At 40.1% G+C, this 7,509-nt stretch overlaps 1 pseudogene; it reads left to right on the top strand.

Annotated features, from left to right (window-relative positions):
• The first annotated feature begins 670 nt into the window (after nucleotides 1–670).
• Nucleotides 671–819, top strand: LOC134165502 (U1 spliceosomal RNA; annotated as a pseudogene).
• The last annotated feature ends 6,690 nt before the right edge of the window (nucleotides 820–7,509 follow it).

Below are 7,509 nucleotides of genomic sequence, written 5' to 3'. Positions count from 1 at the left end.
GGGTTTGTGCTTTTGTTTTTTTTACTTGCATGTCTGACATGTAACTATGCCTGGGTTTTCTTGTGCCTTGGGTAAATTGCATACACAAAACTTATATGTTGGGATCTCTTACACTGTTTTAGTATGCTTATATTATAATTCAGTGTAAGATAATACTAATTACAACCCTATTTATAATTTATAGGTGTCATAGGCCTCCAATTTTTTTATATCTCCTAAATTACTTTCTGACAGAAAAATGCATATGAGGACTTTGGGTGGTGATTAGGGATTTCCAGCGGTATGATAGTTCCTGTGCAATTCATACAGGAATCCCTATAAGATACTTTGTTGTCTCCATAACATGCATGCAGGCATACTGTACTGCACATATGAGATGTGTCTAGAAACACTGGATTTATCACACATGAGCTCTGTAGAGTGTACATGCATGCATCCTGCTGTCTGAAATTAAGAAAAACATTAAGGCATCTGTCAGCTGAACAGGTTTTTTCCTGTCCTGTTGAGGTAGTTTTGAATTTGAGCTACAGTGTTCACATGACTTATCTCTGTATGCATGGTGAGTGTTTTGGTTTAAACCATATCAATAATAACTATAATAATAATAATAATAAACACTATTAATAGCTAGTAGTTAATATAAAGTTAATAATGAACCATTAAAATAGTAATACTTACCTGGCAGGGGAGTCATCATGATCAGGCAGGTGGTTTTCCCAGGGCAGGGCCCATTCCCTGCACTCTGGGTGTGCTGATCCCTGCGATTTCCCCAGCTGCAGGAAACTCAACTGCATAATTTGCAGTAGTGGGGGACACTTACTACTACTACTACTACTACAGGGGAGATCATTCATGCTCTCCCTTGGCTTTTCATTGCTATCCCACACACCCTGCCACTCATAACTGTCCAGCCTTAGGGAAGATATCTTGGTGGTGTTCTGAAATAGTTGTTTAACCTTAAACAAGACCTGAGCCATATTCAGGAATATGCTGGCTCCCAGCAAGAGGACCAGGTTGGTTTCAAAGGTACTCAAAAGATACTCAAAATCTTTGGAATTCGCAAATGCTATGTAAATAGCCTGGTAGGGAAGGGGAATATGTGGGAGGAGGTCTCCTCCATTATTTGATGCTCCAAGGAGAAAAGGCAAAAGGCATAATTATTAATAGTTCCCACTACATGGCTCCCAAAGTAGGGAGGTGATGAGAACACATACCAGGTCAGTTTAATGATCAGTAATTCTATTGTATCACAAGCCACAATTACAAAGTGAGACTTGTGATATGATAGCCCAGGCCCCAAGGGCGATAAGCACCAAAACAGACTATAGGCTGCAAGTAAGGTGTGACATAACAAAATTCTGAGACCAAATGCAACAATTCCAAGAGCAAATAAGTCAACATTGTGACCAGTGACTATTAAACCAAAACAAAAGATGCTTATAACAAATTTGTTTTGTCACACTCTGGGCAGGTCTGTTATCTCAACCCTCAGTGCCCCATGTTAGGCGACAAAAAGGACTGTCATGCTTTAAACCCAGCCAGTAACTAAGTGCCACACAGCTGCTTGCTCACCCCAACCCCAATGGGATGGTGAAGAGAAAGAATGTAAAACCACACAACTGAGATAAGAGCAGTTTAAAAACTAAAGTATAACATAGTACTAATAATAATGATAAGGGAAATAACAAGGGGAGAGAATATAAAACTAAAAGAAGAAAAGAAAAAAACAATAAACACAAGTGATACAATTGCTCACCACTTGCCAACTGATAACCCAGCCCAACTTGAGCAGCGATCCAGCCTTCTATGTAGCTCCCCTCAGTTTACATACCGGGCATGATGTGCTGTGGTATGGAATACCCCTTTGGCTAGTTTAGGTCAGGTGTCCTGTCTCTGGTTCCTCATTGCTTCTTGTGCTTCTCATCACTGGCAGAGCATGAGAGCCTGAAAAGTCCTTGATCAGGGTAAGCACTACTTAGCAACAACTAAAACATTGATCTATTATCAACACTGTTCTCAGACTAAAGCCAAAACTGCACCAGGAAGAAGATTAACTCTATCCCATCCAAAACCAGGACGGTGAGGATCATAAGATGTAGGGACACTATGAAATAGGATGTTGCCTTGCATAGTTTGGGTTACTGAAGATTCTCATTCATATACGTGCAATAATTTTATTTAAATGATGTCAAGACTTCACAAAACCTCAAGAATTGGGGAAATAAGAGAGTCTAGAGTGTTATGATGTAAAAGCTTAAGTATAAATGTTTCCTATATCAAATATACTGAGGTTCACATGGCATTACAGTGACAGTACTACCATTATACATGAAAGTAGTAAAACATCATAGAATCTCTTGGGGAAAAGAAATAAAAATGGAGTATGCTTTCAGCAGGAAAATCCTTATTTGGGAATAGAGTCTAGAGAAATGCCACAGACAATAAAGTCCTAAGTCCTCCTAAGAAATATATCTGTTTCTTCACTAGTGCTATTGAGTTCCTTCACTTTCAGTCCATACTCTGAGTCAAATGCTGCAGACTTGGGGAACTGTGCAGTCTTTGTCTTGCTGCTACAAATGTTAGTTGTGTTACTGGGTATTTTATCTCAAGACTGAAGGGGGAGGAAGCACATTAGCTGCTAGTGCTCTGAAAGGCAAGTGGAGTTACTTCTATGAAAATATATAAAGGAAAAAAATCTAAGCAACTCCAAGGCCAATAAAAATAATGAACGAGCTATGCTGCCCCATTAGATGCCTTTTTTTTTTTTTTGTTATCTAAGTAACAAGTTTATGTTTGGTTTTGCTTCTTCCCAGCCCATCACGAATTCTGCTGACAAAGGGAAGACATTTATCTTTCTTCTCTAGGTGTGTGGCATAAGTCTTAAAGGGAGCATAAAGAAATTCCAAATAATTTAACAATACCTTGTACACCATTAAAGACAGTAACACATTAATTTTCCTTATGACTAATGTGAGCCATTCCCTGTCTCCGCTCCCAAAATTAACAACTTGTTAAAAAGACATCTCAAGAGATTTATGTCTCAGATGCCTCCCTTCTCATTCTTATGGGCATCTGCCTGCACAAGGAAAGCTGTATTGATTACCCGAGTGATCTACCACCCATTTTAAATAGAGTGTGAGCTCGGACATCAAGCAGATTAAATTCTTTCAACCATCAAAATGAAACTTTTTAAACTGAGACTCAATTTTGTAAAGGATTGTAAGCAGCCTGAATGCCCATATGAAATGCAGAATATAAAGGAAAGCTCCTGCATGGTCAGGGAAATTATGGAAATAAAGGGAGGAAACTGGATTATCCCTAAATGAAACCAAATATACTCACATTTTAGATTAATTATTTAATTAATTAATTAATTTCCTGAGCCACAGAGGATGTGTTTGAAATGTCCCGAACTGAGCACATTCACGGAGATGTGTAAGAAAGAACAAACCAAGACGGGGAGCATGAAGTTAGTAGGAGAAAGAGCCAAAAGACAATAAAAAGGCTCTTACCTGTTGGAAGAACTATTAGAAGATGGGGATGACTTTCCTGTTCTCTGAGTTTAATGAGATGTTTTGGAGGTGCATAAGAGGCTGAGAGAGCTGATTTAAACTTCCCCTCAGCTTTTGTTTGCACATGCATATTTTGCAACATGCAAATCATCACAGGGATTTTTTAAATGTATGACCCAAAGTTCTTGCAGGTAAATAGATGTAAAGACATGGCATCTGTATACCTCACAGGATGTAATGGCTCTGGTGGAAAGAGTTTCTACTGAGAAAATTTGAACAAGTTTTATATTATCTTTTACTCTTCTATACAAACCTAAACTATGCTTTAGTAAGAAATTTAAAATATGAACAAGAAGCAAATGACAGTTATTTCTCCTAAATGCAATAAAAGCTACACTATCCCACTTTCACTGCTGCCAAACAAAAGGTAATGTACTTTTTTCCAGATATTTCCCTTAATCAGAGTAAAGCTTGAAATAAAAGATATAGCTGATTATTAGCCTTAAACCTTAATCTCCTTTCCTTGTCAGGTCCCTGCCACTACTTTAGAATGTTTAAATATAGAATCATAGAATCATAGAATAATTAGGGTTGGAAAGGACCTTAAGATCATCTAGTTCCACCCCCCCTGCCATGGGCAGGGACACCTTACGCTAAATCATATCACCCAAGGCCTCATCCAAACTGGTCTTGAACACCGCCAGGGATGGAGCATTCACAACTTCCCTGGGCAACCTATTCCAGTGCCTCACCACCCTAACAGGAAAGAATTTCCTCCTTGTATCCAATCTAAACTTCCCCTGTTTAAGTTTTAACCCGTTACCCCTTGTCCTATCACTACAGCCCCTAAAGAAGAGTCCCTCTCCAGCATCCCTATAGGCCCCCTTCAGATACTGGAAGGCTGCTATGAGGTCTGTACACAGCCTTCTCTTCTCCAGGCTGAACAGCCCCAACTTCCTCAGCCTGTCTTCATATGGGAGGTGCTCCAGTCCCCTGATCATCCTCGTGGCCCTTCTCTGGACTTGTTCCAACAGTTCCATGTCCTTTTGATGTTGAGGACACCAGAAATGCACACAATACTCCAGGTGAGGTCTCACGAGAGCAGAGTAGAGGGGCAGGATCACCTCCTTCAATCTGCTGGTCATGCTCCTTTTGATGCAGCCCAGGATACGGTTAGCTTTCTGGGCTGCGAGCGCACACTGCCTGCCCATGTTCATTTTCTCATCAACCAACACCCCCAAGTCCTTCTCCACAGGGCTGCTCTGAATCTCTTCTCTGCCCAACCTGTAGCTGTGCCTGGGATTGCTCTGACCCAGGTGTAGGACCTTGCACTTGGCATGGTTAAACCTCATGAGGTTGGCATCAGCCCACCTCACAAGTGTGTTAAGGTCCCTCTGGTTGGCATTCCTTCCCTCCAGGGTATCAACCGAACCACACAGCTTGGTGTCATCAGCAAACTTGCTGAGGGCGCATTCAACCCCACTGTCCATGTCAGTGACGAAGATGTTAAACAAGACCGATCCCAACACCGATCCTTGAGGGACACCACTCGTTAGTGGTCTCCAGCTGGACATTGAGCCATTGACCACAACTCTTTGTGTGCGGCCATCCAGACAGTTCTTTATCCACCAAGTGTTCCATCCATCCAATTGATGTCTCTTCAACTTAGAGACAAGGATGTTATGTGGGACAGTGTCGAACGCTTTGTACAAGTCCGGGTAGATGACATCAACTGCTCTACCCCTGTCCATCAGTTCTGTAGCCCCATCATAGAAGGCCACCAAATTGGTTCAGGCAGGATTTCCCCTTAGTGAAGCCATGCTGGCTGTCACCAAGCACCTTGTTGATTTTTATGTGCCTTAGCATTCCATCCAGGAGAATCTGCTCCAAGATGTTGCCAGGCACAGAGGTGAGACTGACTGGTCTGTAATTCCCCAGGTCATCCATTTTCCCCTTCTTGAAAATGGGGGTTATATTTCCCTTTTTCCAGTTGTCGGGAACTTCTCCTGACTGCCATGATTTCTCAAATATGATGGCCAGCGGCTTCGCAACTTCATTCTCCAGCTCCTTCATGACCCGCGGATGGATCTCATCAGGACCCATGGACTTGTACACATTCAGATTTTTAAGATGGTCTCGAACCAGTTCCTCTCCTACAGTGGGGGCAAGCTCTTCATTCTCACAGTCCCTGCATCTGCCTTCCAAGACTATAGATTATAGATGAATAGAAAGAAGGCATGTCTATCTCCTGCATTCAGGTAGCTATTAGAAGAGCAAATATCTTAACAGCTCAAATAGAAGTGAAACCCAAGAGAGACAACGTTTAAATTCAGAAGAATGTGGTTTTCAATTTAGGTAAAACCAGAATGGATTATGAATTGTTTGTAACTACCACCTCCCTGTTAGTTTTGCTGAAGATTTGTAGTGGTAATTATGTGATGACTTCCAAGTAGTGCTCAGTATCCATGGAAATAAATAGAGCCTGTCTTCATAGACACAAAGATGAAATGAGGGTATTCATGGAGTGAGAATTTATTTATTTCTTAATTTAGCTTGTAGTGCTGTGGGGATATCTGTGTTAATTTAAAATATTTGTTTATTTCCAAGTCCTGTGTTTTCATTTTTGGTTTTGTAGTGGGAATAAATCAGACTTTCAGGAGTCTAAAAAAACCCACAAACTTCAATGTCTCTTTTGCATTTCATAGTGTCTTCATGGGATACTTTGAGCAGACGTCAATCCAGAGATAATTCTAGACTGAAAATACCAAGATATTTGCAAATTATGGGCTATGTTCTGCCAAATTATCCCTCACTCTTATGGCCAAAAGTTTTCAGTGCATTATTCTGTCAGAATAACTATCTTGTAATTGAAGCAAATTTGTTTTCCACGCTGTAGTTCTCTTCCCCATACTTTGACCATTGTTGTAATAGGCATAATCCTTGTATAGTTGCATGCTCAGTACAACAGTACTAAATAGGAATTTTAAGTTGACTGGATTCTCGTCACTTAACCTGATTTTTCATTATAATGCTGTTCCCATTTCAACTTGGTAAGGCTGTATTTGATCAGAAAACATGAAAAAATTCCATTTTCTCCTAAAAACAAACAAACAAACAACAAACCCTCCCTCGAAACACTGGGAGAAGGGATAGCTTATGTTCAGAACTAAATTTTATGCCTACTTTCTGTCACTGTTGGTGCCTCCAATTTACATACGAAGTACTCCTGAGAGAAAAATCCGTTCTCTTCTTCAAATTAGCAAAGGAAGAAAAGTTGAGCAGTTGGTTTATTTTTCTGGCTTTCATCTGAATGTAAAGCTTCCAGGGCTTGTTGAGACCATTTTGATATGATTGTTGCCATGCCTTTTTTTCATTTCTCATAATGAATAAACATCAAATAGTGTTTCTAGATTTCTGGATAACCTCCTTATTTGGTAACTGATTTCCTTCCCTTCCCCCCCCCCCCCCCCCCCCCCCCCCCCCCATTTTAATACTACATTGGCAAGGTCTTTCAAAGCATTTGAAAAAGATATTTCTCCTTATAGAACCATTGAGGTTGAAGTTAGGTAACAAAGAATAAAAGTAGAAAACTTGACACTAAAAACTTGATGCTGAAACATGTCTACAAAATGTCTACTTTGCCTGCAATTGTGACTTTAGACAGGTTTTGCTTGTAAGGAGCAGGCAAATTATTTTTTTTTTTTTTTCAAAAGGAGACTCCCTTATGTCTCCTGCTCCTTCAGTGAGTATGGAAGGGTAAAAGGATTCAGAAGAAAACTAAATGCAAGAGTCAGGTAAAGGAGGACCTCATTAACTGCAGTTATATATTTATAGAAAGATTTTTTTTTTTGCATGGATAATAAAAACAGTTGAATGGCTCATTTTTATGGCCTGTCACTTAACTCCTTTCCTATAATTCTAATTGCCTTTCATTTACTAACAATCATTGTTAGCAGTGATGTCTGGGGCTTAAATGCTTCCAATCAGACTCTGGACT

The sequence above is a fragment of the Pezoporus occidentalis genome, unplaced genomic scaffold (genome assembly GCF_034315485.1).
Source record: "Pezoporus occidentalis ecotype Australia unplaced genomic scaffold, CSIRO_AGI_Poc_V1 ctg24, whole genome shotgun sequence".
Lineage (NCBI taxonomy): Eukaryota > Metazoa > Chordata > Aves > Psittaciformes > Psittacidae > Pezoporus > Pezoporus occidentalis.
The sequence above is the reverse complement of the archived record's forward strand: the minus strand, read 5'-3'. Positions and strand labels throughout refer to the sequence as shown.